Raw genomic sequence first — 19874 nt, forward strand, 5'->3', positions numbered from 1 at the left:
GCCTGTAGTCCCAGCTACTCTGTAGGCTGAGGCAGGAGAATGGTGTGAACCCGGGAGGCGGAGCTTGCAGTGAGCCGAGATTCCGCCACTGCACTCCAGCCTGGGCAACAGAGCGAGAGTCCATCTCAAAAAAATAAAAATAAAAATAATTATTTATTATAGTATATGTCTGACAAACAAAAATAATAACATTAGTTTTACTATGGAAATTTCTTCAAAAATACTCCATAGTGTACAAATAATAATTAAGTAAAGAAAATAAAGCTGTCTGCCACACCCTTAAACAATCCAAATAATGACATGGAAAACTAATAATGTTCCACCATTCTGGAGGAAAGAATATTGCCTTCTGGATAACCTGAACAATTGAGTAATGCCTACTTGTTAATAAAGTTGCGTTTTCATGGAGTGAATAATACATGCAATTATACTTATACTTTTTGTGTGAAGTTCAATGTTTTTCTCTAACTAACTTCCCTAGTAATAGATTTATTACAAAGCACTGGGATGCATTAAAAATGTTATGACAAATAACTCATATTCTTTGCCCTGAGCCACACTTCAAACATCTTTGTTCTTTTCCTTAGTCTTTGGATACTAAACATAGATTAAGCCTAGTATGTCACAAGACTAAAAGCTGCATTAATAATTATTTTCAGAAACAGATTAAAAGTTACTCAAGAAAAAAAAATGCTTGTTTTTATTTGTATTTTTAGGCACGTCACTCTCTCACACACTCTTGAATATGAAGAACTAATGAGCCCTCTATTATGTTTTTCCTAACATTACAGTTATGTGCTATACTCCCAAAATTATACCTTATATGATAGAGAGTCAGATTAAGTAATAATGAGGTAGACAAATTTAGGGAAACAGATTGTCTTAAGGAGAATTTAATAGTGAACACACCATCTGGGTCTGAAACAGGATGAATGAAAAGGCTTTTGAATGTTTGTTCTAGAACACTCATGATTGAAGACTTATAGATAAAGCATCTGAGACCTGTTTCTCATTTACATCATTCTCATTTGTAAAGTAGAGGCAAATATCTTAATGAAACTAGAAAATGGGATGCATTTACTGATATAAACAATATGTGATGCTTAAAGCCACTGATGAGGATGAAATGAAGCATATTTTTAGAGTTTCTGATAACTCCCTTTTCTGAAGACAAAGTGATTAGTAGATTCAAATAATTTGTGTAAAGATCATACAGCAAGACATACTCTAATGAATATGAACCTCCAAAGTGTAATATTAGTAGAACTTTTTGGAGGAACATAACTGTAACTGCTTAGGCTGTGGCAGTTTGAATTGTAATATTTAACATTTCAAAAAGCTTGAAATCATTGATTACCACTCTGGGTTGCTAATAGTCACTTTCATTAGGCAATGCCTTACACCAAAGAAAAAAACTAATGGGTCTCGCTTCATAGCAGACAGTAACAATACTGATGTAGTCAGTCACTTACTTGACATATACATGAGTTCATGGTGCTACCATGTTCATATAAAGATTTGCCTGGAAGCTTTGTGTAAGAGACTCCAATAAACAAAGGAGATTCAAAGAGAAAAATGTGTATTATTTGATTGGAAATACCTGTTTGCAAGGACTTGGTGGAAAATAAAACATGACATGAATAAAAATATGAGAAACATAAATTTTAGTACACTTTTCAAATATAAAAATGTCAGCATAGATGGGGTGTGGTAGCTTATGCCTATAATCCCATCACTTTGGGAGGCCACGACAGGCAGATCACCTGAGGTCAGGAGTTTGAGACCAGCCTGAGCAACATGGTGAAACTCCATCTCTGCTAAAAATACAAAAATTAGCCAGGCATGGTGGTGGGCGCCAGTAATCCTACTTGGGAGGCTGAGGGAGGAGAATCGCTTGAACCCGGGAGGCGGAGGTAGCAGCGAGCTGAGATCACACCATTGCACTCCAGCCTCCAGCCTGGGGGACAAGAGTGAGATTTCGTCTCGTCAGCATAATTCTTCTTTCTTATTATAATGCACAATGAAAACTTTCTTTTGATGATAAGAGGAAAAATAGGGTTGGAAAGATTTTGTATAGTTTTACTAGATGGGACTTACTGTTGTGAATACTGAGGTAGCATTGCTTATTGTGTCAGAGTCTGACTGTCACAAATATATAGGCCCAGGTACATCAATGGAAAAAGTTTTAGTTTTAAATTTGATGGGACATTTCTCTATCTATCTATCTATCTATCTATCTTTTACAGAATTTCAAAATTTTGGCCCTATCATTGTTATCTTATGCTTCTAAATCCAGATATCAAATTCCAAGTAAAGAAAACAGTCAAAGTATACCAACTGCTTTAAAATGACATTTTATGTCATGAACTTTCTAATTTCCATTTTTTTCCCTTACGTCATCTGTATTATCCCAAAATTTAGAGCTTGAAACAACACTTATTTTATTTGTTTCTGAGGCTTAAAAACATTTGTTTTTGTTTTTGTTTTTTTTTTGAGACAGAGTCTCGCTCTGTCACCCAGACTGGAGTGCAGTGGCGCGATCTTGGCTCACTGCAACCTCTGCCTCCTGGGTTCAAGCAATTCTCCTGCCTCAGCCTCCTGAGTAGCTGGGATTACAGGCGTGCGCCACTACGCCTGGCAAATTTTTGTATTTTTAGTAGAGACAGGGTTTCACCATGTTGCTCAGGCAGGTCTCGAACTCCTGACCTCATGATCCGCCCGCCTTGGCCTCCCAAAGTGCTGGGATTACAGGTGTGAGCCACTGCACCTGGCCGGCTTAAAAAACATTTGTTTCTGAGGCTTAAGAATCTAAGGGCTATTTAGCTATGTGATTCGAGCTGTCTAACTTTCCATCAGGGATACTACTGTCTTTGAGTACTTAACTGGGGTTGCAGAGTTGACTCCAAGACCATGCATGTGTTTTTTTCAGGAGACTTGTTCTTGTCACAACCGGGCCATTGATAAGACTGCTTATAATATTTCTTTCAAAACAGTAAGTGATGACAGAGAGTGGTTAGGGGGAGAGAGAGAGAAGAGAGAGAGGGGATTACCAAGATGGAAGCTGCAGTCATTTCTAATCTCAAATGTGCCATATCATCATTTTTATAATATTCTGTGGGTCATGTGGACCAAAATTTTGGTACAGTGTGGAAGGAACCTACAGACAGTGTGAATATCAAAAGCCAAGGATCACTGAGGGCTATCTTGGAAATTAGCTATCAGATCATTTACTAGTTTATTAATTCATGTGATTTATGCAATTAAATTTAAATGAGTATTTTAAATTAATTTATTCCCTGAATGTCTGTTAAGTGCATACCAGGAGCCATATGAAAATTACAAGTCAGCCATGTAACAGAGTATTTAAAAGTATGTGAGAAAAGCTACAGCTGTTTTGGGCTCAAAATCCTATGAAAGCACTAATGCTTGGGTGACCAGAAAAGACAAACATCTGAGAAAAACAGACATTTGAGTAAGTGACATCTAAACTGAGGAAGAATAAATAAAATAAAAATTTTAGAAATGAAAACAAGAAACTATGACATATCACATAAGTGTTTTCAGTATATTTAGAGGATAAAAAATTCTTAAGCATGGGAATGGGAGGGAGAAGTATTTGTACATGAAGACAGTATAGCAACCTTCCCAAAGCCAGAGGAAGAATTAAAAATAAATTCCAGGACCTTTCACAAATCCTTGGCTTTGCATAATGTAATTCTCAGCTGCTCTCTGAAAAGTAGAAAAAAATAATGGTGGGTAAATATCTTTGAACCCAAAGGAATGCAACCCTCTCCTGAAAAAAGCCAGTGATGTGCACATCTTGCAGGGATTGAATGCTTGATTTTCCTTTGATCTTCCTGAAAACTTCCATATACTTTGTTCTTCCACTTCCAGGTGTTTCTAAATCAACCCCCTAGGACTCCATTAATACCATCAAACCTTTCCAGGAATGACCTGACAAGACCCCTATGTCACTTCCCATTTCTCTTTACAACGCATATTTCACTTGTAGGATGAGAGAAATCCATATAAAGTGAGTTTAAAGAATTGATTTCCCATGAAGGGAACCTATCTTTCTTACTTAAATAGTCTCTGTTGTAATGGAATCACCATTATACGTAGCTCTGGGATGCTGGATGCAGAACTTTTTTCCTCTCATTGCACAGGGTGAAATATATCACACTAGAGGCAAAGAGAAGATACAATAAATGATACAGAAACCTAGAACACCTTCCAAAGCTTTTCTCTACTTCTCCTTGCTTTATACCCCATAACCTCAACATGAAATTCCTGTATATATTTCTTTATTAATTTGTCATATTTAGTGATGCTTAAATATAAATGTATAACTTTCTCCAATTTTTGGTCTGTCTCTTAGAATATTATTTATAATGTATTCCTTTATTAGACTATGTCATCAAGTTTTAAATAAACAATAATCAAGGCAAGTTAGTTTTACAACATAAAGGTACAGTGTGCTTTGAAAAAAATAATTGAGTGGGGGTAAACAAATAAGAATTTCATAAATTAATTTGCTTGAGACTATAACAGTTATTTTAATATCTTATTGTGGAAAATGCATTTATTTCACTTCTACCCTATATATATAAAGTGCACATATGTACATGACCCAGAACTTATATATATATGTATGGTCAATCTAGTATATGTCTATATATACACACATACTGCATATATATATACACATACATAGTATATATATATATATTCAACGCATATATATTTACACATATGTGCACACACATTTATGTGTGTATGTAATATGCAATCCCTTACTTATTACTAAATTTAGGGCTCTGTTACTAACTTCAAATGAAATTTTTATTATGCACAACAGTTTTTCAAATTCAATAAATTAGGAATGGTATCTAAATTTTCTAGTGGTGAGGTTAAATTTGTTTATATTTGATATATTTCTCAAATCACATGCACACACTAAGGACATAAGAGAATGCATGCACTTTGGTTTTAATTGTGGAGACAAAAAGCACAATTAGATAACAAAGACCATGCTAAGAAGCATCTTAAAAATGGTAAACTTATTAGCACAGAACAAGATGGTCCTGGTTTACTTTTATTGCCTTAGTGTAATTATCCTAATGATAAAGGAGGTTTGACTTGAGCGTTTAGGATGGAAAAAGGTAGGAGACTAACAACAATGCGTGGTCTATCAAATGCATGCCAGTCTTCACACACTCCAATGACAAAAGTGAGAAAGTTGGCCCTGGTAAGGACTGTACTCATGTGCACCTCTATCTGTGATGGAAACCTTTATAGAATATCTTTTTCATCAGATGTCATATACAATTATAGGAAGAGTGTTTACAAAATCTTTAAACATCATCTAAGAACGAAGGACAATTATTTCACAGATGACGTCCTAAATATGGATTTCTTTTGTGAAGACAGAAGCTTGTGATCCACTAAGACAGCTAGAACTCCAGCAGATGTGTGTGGCCAAAAATTTTAGAAGAAAATTCTACTACAGTCTATCCATGTTGGCACTGGAAATCATTTTGGATCTTTTTCAATCAGTTTTCCATCTCAATTAAAAATAGTAATTTATTTTTATGACTTTTATGGAACTATGATTCAAAAATAGAGAAAGAAGCAACTGACACACTTGATGCTTTTTCAAAACATGTCCTGCTTAACTAGGCTCAGAATGCTGTGAAAGCTACACATCTCTGTATGCTTATTCCTGTTTCCTGAAGACATATCTGCAGTGCACGTGGGACCACAGACACGGTTTTGAAAAGTCAGCACAATGTTAAGTACTGACCTGAAGAAGATGGATATCATGGACTACATCACAGCCCCAAACACCATATTCCACAGAATATCTTGCTGCCATGCTCCATTGTCTGGAAAACACGCGACACACATCATGCTGATGGCTAGAGGAATACAAAACTGAATCAAAAATATTATTATTCCCTTCAAGGACTGGAAATATTGAGAATGACTCCAATATTGCCAATTTAATCAAAGGTTGACAAGAAGTTACAGAAGTAGCATGAATCATCTGGTGTGATTATGTGACTTTGATACCAAGAGACATCCACCTTACCTTGTTGAAAACTTTCATTTAGCACAAAAATTGGCTCATTGACAGTAAGTTTTCTTTAAAACTTCAGAACTTGTGCTGCTCTGTGCCAAAATTTACAACCAATTTTGTCTTGACTTTGGCGGGAGGGGGGCTAAAATACCACTTTGTCTGTGTCTTCAGTGTCACAGCCTAGAGAAAGTCATGTCATTTTGATTCTGTTTTGACATTGTCCTGTGTGTATTTAACTTGGTTCCTGTTCTTGTTGCTCTGTATAAGCCCCAGGCCACTTCCACATTCTATCAGTCTCTTTGCTCCTTTCTTCATCTTTGTCCTAATGTTTATGGATCTCTTTGTTTTTTTGCCCCAGTTGCTCCAGATATAGGACTCAGAATTGAGCTTGTCCATTCCTCCTATGATTAAATTTTTTTCCTTTTCTAATCTCTATGGCTTTATTTTCCTTGATGTTAGACATCCCCAAGGCTATGACTAGAAAAATGAGTAGATCACTACTTCACTCACAAATACACATTACTGATCCTTAGCTTCTTACACTGTCTACATTAGCCCATAGTGGAAACATTTCCTTGGCTCACCAACTTCTGCATTTTCCTTATTTCCACTGTCTAACCATCCTTGCAATGGCATGTAAAGTGTGATATTTTCTTATATCCTCCCAACATCCCAGGAAGATGAGCTAGGAATTCTGTCACTTACTGTCAAGGCCAAGGATAATGGGAGAAGCCTTATGTTTGTGTAGTTATGCCTTTTGAGTTTAAATGGAATACTAGTGTATATGTCATGGAAATAATTTGTAGTGCCATCCAATATGCATTAGTATAACAAATATTAACTTCTGATGTGAAAACAAAATTTAAAAAGCAAAGAAATAAAATGATACAAATTAAGAATTTTTAAAAGAGAAAAAACCTCCTTTTTATTAAAATGTCACTCAAAAAAGCGATTTTTTTCCTTCTTTCTCTCTGTGTTAAAAATGATAGTTAAGGCCAAAATTATATATTGGTTTTATGAATCTTCGCTATTTTAGGTTCTTAACATCACTGTTATTTGCAAAGGCATAGTCCCACAAAAATACAGTTGAATACATAAACATGGGGGAAATATAGCAACATTGTCATTTAGTTTTCTACATAGTTCAGTTGGGGTTTCTTCTGTTTTTACGTAATTAAGGCTGTAAGCCAGAAAAGAGGAAGAAATATTATTTAATTAAATGGAGTTCAATAGGAAAGTTGATATATTTTAGTGTAAAGATATAAAAAGCATGCCAAACTCAAGTTAAAAGACTGAATTATGAATTAAATTTCTCCCCCCCCCCCCCCCTCTCTGTGAGACTGAAGCTGAACACAAAGGAACTTTTTTTTGGCTTGTTCATTTGCTTATGTATTTTTCTTGCGTCAACTGATCTATTTCCTTTCATGATTGGTTCCCACTATGGAAATTAATTTAGGCATTCAGTGTTAGAAAAAAAATAAAACTTTTTTTTTGCATATTTGAATTGATCCTAATCATTTTTCTTTGTTCTTAACACATTGAGCCATGCCAGTAATGTTTATTATAGAGTCTCATCATTTTCTGACTCTTGGAGGAGATATGTGTAAAACTTGACGTGTCCTAAATAAATAAAAGCCTTGAGGAAATCAGAGCCTGCTGAATCACTTGCAGAGATAAAATAACACATACAGTATTTTCAAGCTTCATTATTTCTCACTCATTATATATTGTGGAATTTCTTAGTTTTGCCTCTCCTTCAGTTTATTGTCCCGTATTTTTTGGGAGAAGCTTTTTATTTGCATGATGTTCTGTAATTTATTTTTTAACTTGGTGAGCAGGCAGTCCCATGAGGAAAAAAATTTATGGTGAATAGCAGAGCTTTAGAATATTAACATCCAATTGCCTAATATCAGACTTTCTGAGCCACACATATGCAGATTGCAGAAATGGTGTGTGCATGCCCAAAATATATCATTTCAAAGATTATATATATGTGTATGTGTGTGTGTATATATATTGTGTATATATAATATATATGTGTGTATATATAGTATATATAGTATTTATGTATGTATATATATGATTATATATGTGTATAATATGTATATCTATACACACATATATCTGTTTACATCTGGTGAATTCTGCAACATGTAGGTTTTCTTGAAGTAAGATAATTAAAAGAATAACAAAAGACAAAAATGTAGGATCATGTAACATTAGAACTCATTATTTTTAATTTTATGCTGTACAAATATTCTTAATGTACTTGATGTTGCACTAAGGTCATAATCTGACTTACATATAGTATTAGGTTTAAACAGTACACATTGAACTCAATTTAATAATTTTACTCAGGAAATGTTTGTGTGGTTGCCATTTACGATACTTGATTGTTTAATATATCTAGCTGTTAGTATAAATGTTGTTAAAAGAAGTTTTCTAATATTTAATCATTCATAAAGTAATACATACTGGGTAGAATAATATTTATATATAAACATATAAACATTGTTCATGTCTATGTCTTCTAAAACAACAATAGCAGTGGCAACCTATGAAGTAATTGCTCATAATGATATTATAAATTTCTGCAAAATTACAAAATAACATTCAGAATAATTTCCAGACATTAATTTAAATCAGATTTATGATAAGTTATTACACTTGAAGATCCCACATTGCAATGGGAGGTCACCACACAGTGATCTAAATCATTGCTTATCTTTCTCAAAAAGACGGTAACCTTAAATATCATCTCACTTGTTTGTTTTTACCAGATGGTAGAAAAGCGATTGGCTAATGTCATCTACCTAGGGAAATTGGACTACAGCCAAACTTCAAAGTACGAAAGTCCAGTTAGCCATTCTGAATCCCTGGTTGTACAATAACATTTATGCTGCTTTATTTGTGATAATTTATTTGCACCAAAGCCATTTCTTATTTTCTGAACTATTTCAGTTTTATATATTTCATGGCATAACCATCATCTCTGTGTGTAAATAATACCTATCTACATTGTAAATTCAAACTTTGTGGTATTCCAGAGCAGTCAAATTTTAGATATGTGTTTTTAAATGTGAAGCATAACAATTAATATGTCTTATCTTAATACTTTGTTATTGCCTTAAAATGAGAAGTGCAACACTATTTATCCTTTGTTTGGGAAGAGGTAATTTATTATGCTATGTTCTTGTCTAAGTGCAGTTCAGATTCATTGAAAAGATGTTTGTACTGATGTCATCTTTATAACAATGAAAAGCTGAGGATAAAAATCATTAGATATAGTTTTGTCTTTAAAATCCAGATATTTACTCTCATGTAAAACAAAATTTAGGATAATAGAGCTGTTGGAAGCATTAAATGAAATGTTGCATTCCTAATTTGCCTTTCGCATTTGTTTTTCTCCCTATTCCCCCCAAAAAACTAATTCTTTTATCTAGACATGAGAGCTTGTTGTTAAAACTCTATTTCTTGTCTTATTCATCTCTCTCGTCATTATCTTCCAAACAGTACCTCTGCACACACATAATCCATACACAGATACGTAGATCTACTGTGTTTCTTTTTTCAAGGTTTGCTTTAAAATCATTCCAAACACTCAAGGTTCTGCATTGAATGACTGTAGACTGCTGTAAAAAGCCAAATTAAATTATATGTTCTCAGATTGTCAGAGAACAAGAAATGTTGGTAGAAAAAGGCTCTCCTCCACTGACACAAATACCATGCATCAGTGAAGCGAATGCAATATTTGGCTCTATCGGAGATGTCAAAGATATTCTTTCAATGTGCAGATTTTGTTTTTCTACCAAGATAAATATTGTCCTTTATAAAAATATATGTATTTTCAGCACTGTCAAGATATTTCTCAGTGGACTTGAGTCTAAGAAAGTGAGTTTACAAAAGAAATGCTTCAGTCTGATTAGGAAGTATGCATCAGAAACGTGAAATTACTTTAGTGACCTAGAAAATTAGTAAAGTATTTGAAAACCTTATGTAGCTTATTTCTGAATTCTTTAAAATGACTATTATAATATTTCCCTTTATATTATTGAACTAATGGCTTCAATAATTTATTTTCTCAAATTGCTTCCTTCAATCTTGAATAAAGCAAATCTTTTGAAATTCTCACTATCACCCTTCATCTCAATTTTTGCCCAAGTTCCAGACTGAGTTTAACTGTAGTATGTCTCCCGTTAGCAATCTATGTGATAATTTTCTAAATCATTTACAAAGTCATTTGAGAAATTTGAAGAATCACGTGGATGATAGATTTTCTGTTGGTTGAATATCTAGATGGTTCCCCATGTATTCCCGCTCTCTGGAAACTACTGATGAGTTCTAAGCACAAGAGATGTGAAATCAATCTGGACTGAAGCTTCCAGAAAAAACCATTTTCCAATCTTATAGCTCCTACCTTCCTTTCGAATGATGACTGTGAAGGCCAGAATAGTGATGGTATTTTCATAAGACAGAAATATCCTGGATCACTGAGTCACTACATGAAAGCTATCCTAGAGATCTGCCCAACCAGTAGCACAGTTTCCACGAGCAAAACATAGGTATTTATGTGTTAGGGCATTGAGACTCAGAGGGTTATGTGTTACCTCAGCATACACGTAGGTTATCCTATTAATATACACTCTTCAGATACAATACATCCTAGACCAATTAACCCAGAATATCTTCACATTTCAGTTCCAGTCAGATCTAAAGAGTAGAAACGAAGCATGGAAGAGAGGAGTAAGTTACCCAGAATAGTGATATTTTGAATTCTATGTATGTAAGACACATTTCATTTGAAATGAAGCAGACTTATATCATTGGCTAGCTCTTTTTTACGATTCTCTAAATGATTTTGTTATTATTTGAATTTGTTTATAGGAAGTAAGCTCCAAGGGGCAGAAATCTCTCTTCATTGCTCTATCTTCAGTATCTCTCTTAGTATTTGTAGTACAGTAGGCACAACAAACATGACTTGCATAAATGGTTATTTGATAGCTATGCCTAAGAGAAAATTTCCTGGGACAGTGGTTGGGTTGAATTTTTATCTTAATTGCTCTTAGATACCTTCAGTGAAGATTCTTAACACCCAAGGAAGAAATTTTTGCTCCCAAACTGCAATGTGAGGAAACTTACTCAACTGGGAGAAAATTGTACCTTAACAAATTCTTAGAGAAAGATCAACACTCTTTTTAAACTAATAAATCAACGTCAATGAAGCGGTGTCTGTGGATGACAAATTTAGAAGCAGCAGAAGGAAAAGGAAGGAAGTAGACTCAAGAAATTCAAGAAAAGAGAAGATGGAAGTTAGAGTGGGGATGGGGGTGGTAGGTATACCACTAACAAAAGAGAGCATACATTGTATAGATAACTGGATGAGTTGGATTCATTGAAATTGTGGATTCTTCTTAACATTTTTTAAAAGTGATGAACCTTCAAACATTGGCTGGATATACACAAATTAAAATAATGCTAATCTTTTCTTACATTAACACTCTCTAGGTTGTGAGTACTATGCCAGGTGTGTTTTGCATAGAGTAATCCCATGCCTGGCTAGCTTTGGACATCTTGGTTTACCTATGTTATCGCAGCATAATTATTAATTGCTCCCTTTCACAAAGTATCCTGATTAGAACAAAAATGTATATGGTCTACTCAGCTTTATAAGATTTTTTCACTTGATCTTTAAAGAATCTCCATGCCATTATTATTCCTATTTTTTGAAAGGTGAAAAATGGATGCCTAAAAATTTGAATAACTTGTCTCAGGCTCTCAAATGATTAATGAATAACAAATCAAGTAGCATGTCTCCATAATGTTTGTTCTTAATCTCTAAGCCTTGCTGCTTTCCTCTTCCCAGAAACATGTCTATTGCATTCAGGGATGAACATTCATTCACATTGATAGACTCAATTTTAGTAGATTCAGCAATTATGCTTTAGCAAAATAGTCTCAGAAATAACTTCGTATAATGATACCTCAGCACTGTTGCATGCTGCATCCATCATTGGAAGATCTTGGGCATTAATAATAAGCAAGCATGACTGAAAGAAACTATGTGTCCCTGTCAACTCTTAAATCTCAGCAAATAATAAAAAATGAATTAGTGGCTTATCAGCTGCACTGATGCTAATAATGAGTATATCACTTTCCTTTGTGAAAAAAGTAGATACTTTTCTGAGTTTTGGCATTGTCTTTTTTTTTCTCGATATTATGTCAGTATTAGCACTCAATGTTTGTAAGCCCAAAGTAAAATGTATTAAAGTTTGGAAGTTTGGCTTTTTTTTCCCAACCAGCATGGCATGAAATGAGCCTTACTCTCAGTGATGATGTCTCTACAAAAAAATCTACCAATTTCTAGTAGTGACAGCATTTGCAAAAGCTCTGGCCTTATAGAAATAAATGAGGTCAGTGTGATGAAGAGGCAGATTTCCTGAAGACAACAAATTTACTTCTTGTTATAGCATAAATTTCTAAATTTAGTGTATTTGGGAAATAATTATTTACTTGTGAAATAAGCTATATATTTTGATAGTAATTTGCTGTGCACATTCACTGTGATGCTTGAATTTTGCAGATGGAGACCAAGTTATTCTATAATACAGGAATTCCATCTCCTCAAACAGCAGGAGGACAAATAAAGCCAATGACCTATTGAAATCTTAAAGCAGAAATAAGCTCCAGCACCTAGAGCAGGTCCAGGACCCATAAATGTTTTTAGGATGTCTGAGTAAATGAAGTCTCTTATGAGATTAAAAATAAACCATAAAAAGCTGTTCATATATATTTGTGTGTATACAATTTGTGAATTTCTTTTATAATTAAACCTTAAAAAAATTAAATCAGCTGATTTTATTTGTTGCACGAATTTAAGTGCATAAATAAATGTTTATTTGACAATCTTATTTATTTATTGGTCATTCCTAACACAGAGGAACAAAAAGTTTTTAGATATTTGCCATGCCCATATGGAGCAGATAGTTTTTGGGAAAAAAAAAAAAGAAAAGTAAGAAACAAGGATGGCACTTGAGTAAATGTTAACCTGGGGGTAAAATAATCACTGGATATTAGATATAACAAATAATGGATTTCTTCAATTTTTATAAGTAAAAATGGAGGTATATACCATATATTCATAAAACATGTTGAGATAATATTTAAATACCTGTTCTAAGTTTTACAGCAAAAATCATGTGACTTTTTGCTATCTATTCTAAAATTTTACGTTTCAAAAACTATTTTCTATTTTCCTTTTTGTTAATTAAAATTATAGATATTTGAAAACATATGTCAAAATAGTCAAAAATAAATCTAATGTCCATCAACTAATGAATGATTCATAAACCATACAAAAGAATACCATTTAGCAATTAAAAGGGATAAACTTATGAAAACATGCTGTAAAATGGATAAACTTCATAACTATCATGCTCAGTGAAAGTTACTCAAAATATGAATCACATATTATTGATCCCATTTATATGACATGTCCAGAAAAGGCAAATCTATGAAGACAGGAAGTAGTTGGCCTGGGGCAGGGATGTGTGCGTGTGTGTGTATATGTCTATGTGTGTATTAACAGTTTATGTTCATGTCAAGAATATGCTTAAAGTGATTGATATTGATTGTTGCACAACTTGGTAAATTTACTACAACATCATTGAGTTGTACACTTCTTACTTGAAATGGACAAATTATATATGTAAAAATATTGATTGCTTTTGAAAACAGAAAGGGAGGTTGTTTGAGTGTATGGGGGAGTAGAAAGAAACTGTATTTGGGAAAAAATGGAAAAAAATAAAAGAAAGAGTCCTTACAATATGGAAAAATAAAGAGTGCTGAATCTCGTCAGGCTCTGGATGACTGTTTTTAGTCACTGGATTTCTCCCTATAATGTGAACAAATGTTAGCTTGTCGGGCTACACACAAGCAAAAGGATATGAAGCATAGTTGATTATGTTCATTGTGGTTAGAAAATGAGAAATCTAAAATATTAGTTTGCTAAAAATAACCAGTAAGCTTTTATGACTAACCCTTCTTAAACTGCAATGATTTTATTACTGCAGTAATTATATATTCAATAAATCATTGGGTTCTTTATTCTTATATGTTTCTCTACATACAATGTTTAAATGTTCAATTTGAGTGAGTTCTTATATTTCTGTTAAAGATATTAGAGGATAAATTTAGTGTTATAGGTTGACTATATTATGTAAGTTCTTTTTGAATTTTCTTTTTTTTTTTCAAACTCAAATACTATGATTTATTGCGTTTAATTACACCACCTTTGGTTGTTCATTCAGAATTCAGTATATTAATTCCAAACAAAGAGAAATAATCCCTACTTAAATGAAAGGTATAAGGCTCCTAAACGTTGACACTACAAATCAAGCAAGGCAAGACTCTTAAATTGAGTTATCCAAATGCAAGTGCCTAAACCCATTTTGCTCCAGTCCTATGTTTCTCTGCTTTCAGTCAAGGGAGCACTGATTTTCAGAGAGGACATACCTAGTCAAAAAGAACACTCCCCAAGCAGACAAAGTTCAGGAAGTACAACACTGAAGAAGATCTGGTTGGAAAGCTAGACTGAAGCAGATAAACTGGGGGAATAGGAAAAACAGATGATTGTTACATAGAGATCTCTAGTATGGAAAGCACAAATGTTGAATTTAGGTCTAGGTGGAAAGCAAAATCCATCTGTCCTTCATGTTGTAAAGTGTCAAGGAAGTCTATAGATATCAAAAATTTGAAGTAAGCTATAATATTTTATTTTGAAGAATTTCTCACATAATTGTCAATCTATATACTTTGTCCTACATGATTCAACAGGCGAAATTTTCCAATGAGTCTAAAAAATCATCTTGCTACCAAGTTCCACTTTGTTATACTTAGGACTTGTGTTTTGCTTTCTGTTGAGGGAAGTCAGGGACCCCGAACGGAGGGACCGGCTGGAGGCAAGGCAGAAGAACATAAATTGTGAAGATTTCATGGACATTTATCAGTTCCCCAAATTAATACTTTTATAATTTCTTAGGCCTGTCTTTACTGTGATCTCTGAACATAAATTGTGAAGATTTCATGAACATTTATCACTTCCCGAATCAATACTCTTATGATTTCTTATGCTTGTCTTTACTTTAATCTCTTAATCCTGTTATCTTCGTAAGCTGAGAATGTGCGTCACCTCAGGACCACTATTGCACAAATTGATTGTAGAACATGTGTGTTCGAACAATATGAAATCTAATTGTCAAACATGTGTTTGAACAATATGAAATCAGTGCACCCTGAAAAAGAACAGGATAACAGCGATTTTCAGGGAACAAGGGAAGATAACCATAAGGTCTGACTGCCTGCGGGGTCGAGCAGAATAGAGCCATATTTTTCTTCTTGCAGGGAACCTATAAACAGACATGCAAGTAGGAGAAATATCACTGAATTCTCTTCCCAGCAAGGAATATTAATAATTGAGACCCTGGGGAAGGAATGCATTCCTGGGGTTAGGTCTATAGACGGCTGCTCTGGGAGTGTCTGTCTTATGCAGTTGAGATAAGTACTGAAATACGCCCTGGTCTCCTGCAGTACCCTCAGGCTTACCAGGATTGGGAAATTCCAGCCTGGTAAATTGTAGTCAGACTGGTTGTCTGCTCTTGAACCCTGTTTCCTGTTAAGATGTTTATCAAGACAATGCATGCACAGCGGGACATAGACCCTCATCAGTAATTCTAATTTTGCCTTGCCTTGTGATCTTTATTGCCCTTTGGAGCACGTGATCTTTGTGACTTACTCGCTGTTCATACACCCCCTCCCCTTTTAAAATCCCTAATAAAAACTTGCTGGTTTTGCAGCTCGGGGTCACCATCATGGTCCTACCAATATGTGATGACACCCCCGGAGGCCCAGCTGTAAAATTTCTCTCTTTGTACTCTTTCTTCTTATTTCTCAGACTGGCCGACACTTAGGGAAAATAGAAAGAACCTACGTTGAAATATTGGGGGCTGGTTCCCCCGATATCTGGCATGCCAACATGGTTTTTCTTTTTCCTAAGTGCATGTGGGAACCCGATTCCCTCTGGTAGGTGCAGAGAAATGTTCATCTGTTTGGTCCACAGAAATGATTGTTCGACTCCCTGACAACTGGTGAGTAGTCTGTGTACTGTCCGGGTTAACTACGGGTCGCAGGGAGTCTAAACATCATGCTTATCTCTGCTATATTAAACTCCTCTTAAAACAAGGAGGTATTCGGGTACCGATGGAAAATATGTTACCTTATTCAGGGCAGTGGAAGAACACTGTCCTTGGTTTCCTGAAAAAGGAACCTTAAGTGTAGAACTATGGGATAGTGTTGGTGCAAAATTCTGGGAACTGGTCCCTACAGGGAATTATGTTCCCATCACTGTGTGGGGTGATTGGGCCTTGGTACGTGCCATCCTGATGACATAGCAATTCCGTGACCCCCTGCAGTTACTACAGTTTTCTGAATCTGGAGACCCTCTACCTCTTCCTCAGCTTTCTTCTCCCACGGGGCCTTCGTTATCTGATCAGCCTCTCCCTTCGCCTACTCCTCCCCCACCTGATGATGTTGAGAATTCAATATCTAATTCTGGTGACTTTGGCTTAACATCACCCCCTGGTGATCTTATTTTATTTCACGAAGAGCCGCTACCAGCTGCCCCGAATAGGACAGCTCTGGACCATATATATGCTAATTCTTCCCTCTTCAAACCTTTGCAGCATTTGCCTCTGGAGTCAGCTAATGGCTCCGGGGCCAAACTACAATTTACCTATAATTCTGCAGGCCCTTCCCCGTCCTCTGCAGGCCCTGGCCCTCCTGTCGTTTCAGTTCCTCAACCGGTCACTTTGCCATCCACTCAGGCTGCTTCTCTGTACACTTCTTCACACATGGATACCAGTAATCACCAGTGCACTTCTGCCTCTTCTGCTCCCCCAATGCCCGTTTCTCACACTCTCACACCGGTCCGACCTCCTCAACCTTAGTTTCCCTTATCTACCCATGCTTTTCCTGTCACTTCTATGCTGACTCCTTCTCAGGTGCCTACTCTTGAAACTTCATTGCAACTCTTATTACGCCAAAACAAGGAAACAAGTGGATTAGAGGCATGGGCTTATCCGGTCGCGCTAGAACCTCATAATGCTCAAGGTGTACAAATGCGTCGCTATGCGCCGCTCAATCTTACCTTTTTAAAAGAATTCAAGGATGCTTGTACTCAGTATGGTCCTACTTCTCCTTGTGTTAAAATGGTATTACAGACTTTTTGTACTGAGGTCATTTTGCTTCCTTTAGACTGGGACCTTTTGGCAAAAGCTGTTCTAACCCCATCTCAGCATTTACAATTCCGTACCTGGTGGTCAGAGGAGGCCTGTCTGCAGGCTCAGCTAAATCGGGCTGATGGCATTCTAATTACTCAGGCTCAGCTCACAGGCTCCGATAATTTCTCTGATACTTATGCCCAATTAGGCTTTGGTGCTGTTACCACGGAACAAGTAACAAAGGTGTGTATGAGAGCTTGGGATAAATTACGCACCCCAGGCCAAGCTCCTGTTTTTTTTCACTACTGTTAAACAAGGTCACAATGAATTATACCCTGTTTTTTTAGCTAAATTACAAGACGGGGTTGAAAAATCTGTCTCGGATGAGCATGCTCAAGATATTCTCCCTCGTATGTTAGCTTTTGAGAATAAGAACCATGAGTGTAAAATGGCCATGCGTTCCGTCCAGCAACAAAATGTACCTGATCAGGAGGTGTTGCCTGCATATATTAAAGCTTGTGAAGACATCGGATCAGAGACCCACAAAGCCGTTCTGCGGGCATGGGCCATAAAGGACAGCAATCAAACTGGCTCGACTGATCCTTTCTTTCAAGGTACTTTGGTAGGATGATTGTGGTCATCTGAGTTCTCTGATTCATGTATGCTTTATCTCTATCTGGTAGAAATTACCTTAAAAAAAAAGCTTATTATACTCCATTTCTGTAAAAAAAAAAAAAAAAAATCCCTCCTTGTTTAAACCTTTCATAAGTGATTCTCACCTGAAAAATCAAAGATAAAATGTTTGGGATAATATTGAAAACCTATTACAGATTTATTAATTGCAGAAGCAATATAAAAGATAAAATTACTCTTACTTTCAAGAATTTTCAGTATAATGCCCATGCCTAGAGATGTATTAAAATAGTCACTTTAAAGAAATAGGGTAATAAGAGACTACATATTTTGTCACCTTATACTCCACTTATAATCTCAGTAGAAACTGGTGGCTTAAATTCTTTCTTGGTTATTCAAGAAAATAAAGAGTAAGTTTAAATTCCACTTGAAAGAAAAACATAAACAAATAGAAGTAAACAGTGGTAATCACTAAAGTTAACATTTACTAAAAGTCAGTTTTCATATGATTACATTGCAGACCTCTGGATATCTAATCACATCTTGAGGTTAGTCAGAAGGCTCCCGGTTGCCTTAGAAATAGCCCCAGATTTCCCAGGGTACTTTTCACCTCCTCTATTATCCGTCCTCCTGCCTCACACATTTTCTAAATTACACATGTAAGATTAGAGGTTCAATGTAGAAAATCTCAGTACAGTAGTCCCTCCTTGCACTTGCAGGCTACTTTTCACAACCCCCAGTCGATGCCTGAAACTATGGGCATTCCTAAATTCTATGTATACTATGCACACATTTCTTTTTCTTTCTTCATTATTTCACAGATAGAAAGTTTGTTCTTACCATAGATTTTAGCAACTTCACCATACAATTTTTTTTTCTTCTGCAGTCAAAAACGTCCACCTTTTTACAATTTTTTTTTCTTCTGCAGTCAAAAACGTCCACCTTTTTACTTAAAGAAAGTAATTTCCAGCTTTACTTCAGCATGTCAAATTGCCAGCATCACTACTCTTGCACTCTAGGGCCATTAGTAAGTTAAATAAGGGTTACTTGAACACAAGCACTGCAATAAGACAGCTACTAAGCAACTAAGGGCAGGTAGCATAGACACCATGGAGACCCTGGACACAGGAAATCTTAAGGACAAAGTAGGATGGGGTAGGACAGCACAGGAGTGAGAGAGACTTTGTTACCCTACTCACAACAGTGTGCAATTTAAAACTAATGAACTGTTTATTTCTGGAATTTTTTATTTAATATTTTCGCACTTTGGTTGACCTGGGTAACTGAAACCTTGGAAAGTGAACCTGTGATAAGAGGGAATTATTGGCCAGGCACGGTGGCTCATACTTGTAATACCAGCACTTTGGGAGGCCGAGGCGGGCGGATCACGAGGTCAGTAGATGGAGACCATCCTGGCCAACAATTGAAAGCCTGTTTCTACTAAAATACAAAAAAAAAAAAAAAAAATTAGCCAGGTGTGGTGGCACGCGCCTGTAGTCCCAGCTACTCGGCAGCCTGAGGCAGGGAAATTGCTTGAACCCTTGAACCCGGGAGGCAGAGGTTGCAGTGAGCCAAGATCCTGCCACTGCACTCTAGCCTGGGCAACAGAGCAAGACTCCATCTCAAAACAAAACAAAACAAAACAAAACAAAAAACAGGGAATTACTGTACTTCCTTTCACTCATGAGCTAATCCAAATAGCCACTTCTTGCTTCTCAATTCCTTGTTTAACTTTTGTGTCTTCTAACTCAAAAACTGAGACCATGTTTATACCAAAAGACAGCCTTTATTTTTAATAATTTTATTCTAAGTACAAAAGCAAAAGCTTAGTGTAGAAACAATTTTAAAATATTGCCAAGTACAGAAGGCAATTTAAAAGTATTCACAAT

At 35.6% G+C, this 19874-nt stretch overlaps 1 protein-coding gene and 1 long non-coding RNA gene across 3 annotated transcripts in view; one reads left to right on the plus strand and one right to left on the minus strand.

The window, feature by feature from the left end:
* LRRTM4 (leucine rich repeat transmembrane neuronal 4) overlaps nucleotides 1-19874 on the plus strand; it is a 794625-nt gene that overhangs the window by 390701 nt on the left and 384050 nt on the right. The gene's annotated exons all lie outside the window — the stretch shown is intronic.
* The window catches only part of LOC134807809 (uncharacterized), a 35886-nt gene continuing 20068 nt past the window's right edge, over nucleotides 4057-19874 (minus strand). Inside the window, exons 2-3 of the long non-coding RNA XR_010149089.1 lie at nucleotides 5804-5885; nucleotides 4057-4182 (exon numbers count right to left, since the gene is read on the minus strand). This is a non-coding gene — a long non-coding RNA (uncharacterized LOC134807809). The remainder of the gene's footprint in view (nucleotides 4183-5803; nucleotides 5886-19874) is intronic.

Source organism: Pan troglodytes, chromosome 12 (assembly GCF_028858775.2).
Source record: "Pan troglodytes isolate AG18354 chromosome 12, NHGRI_mPanTro3-v2.0_pri, whole genome shotgun sequence".
Lineage (NCBI taxonomy): Eukaryota > Metazoa > Chordata > Mammalia > Primates > Hominidae > Pan > Pan troglodytes.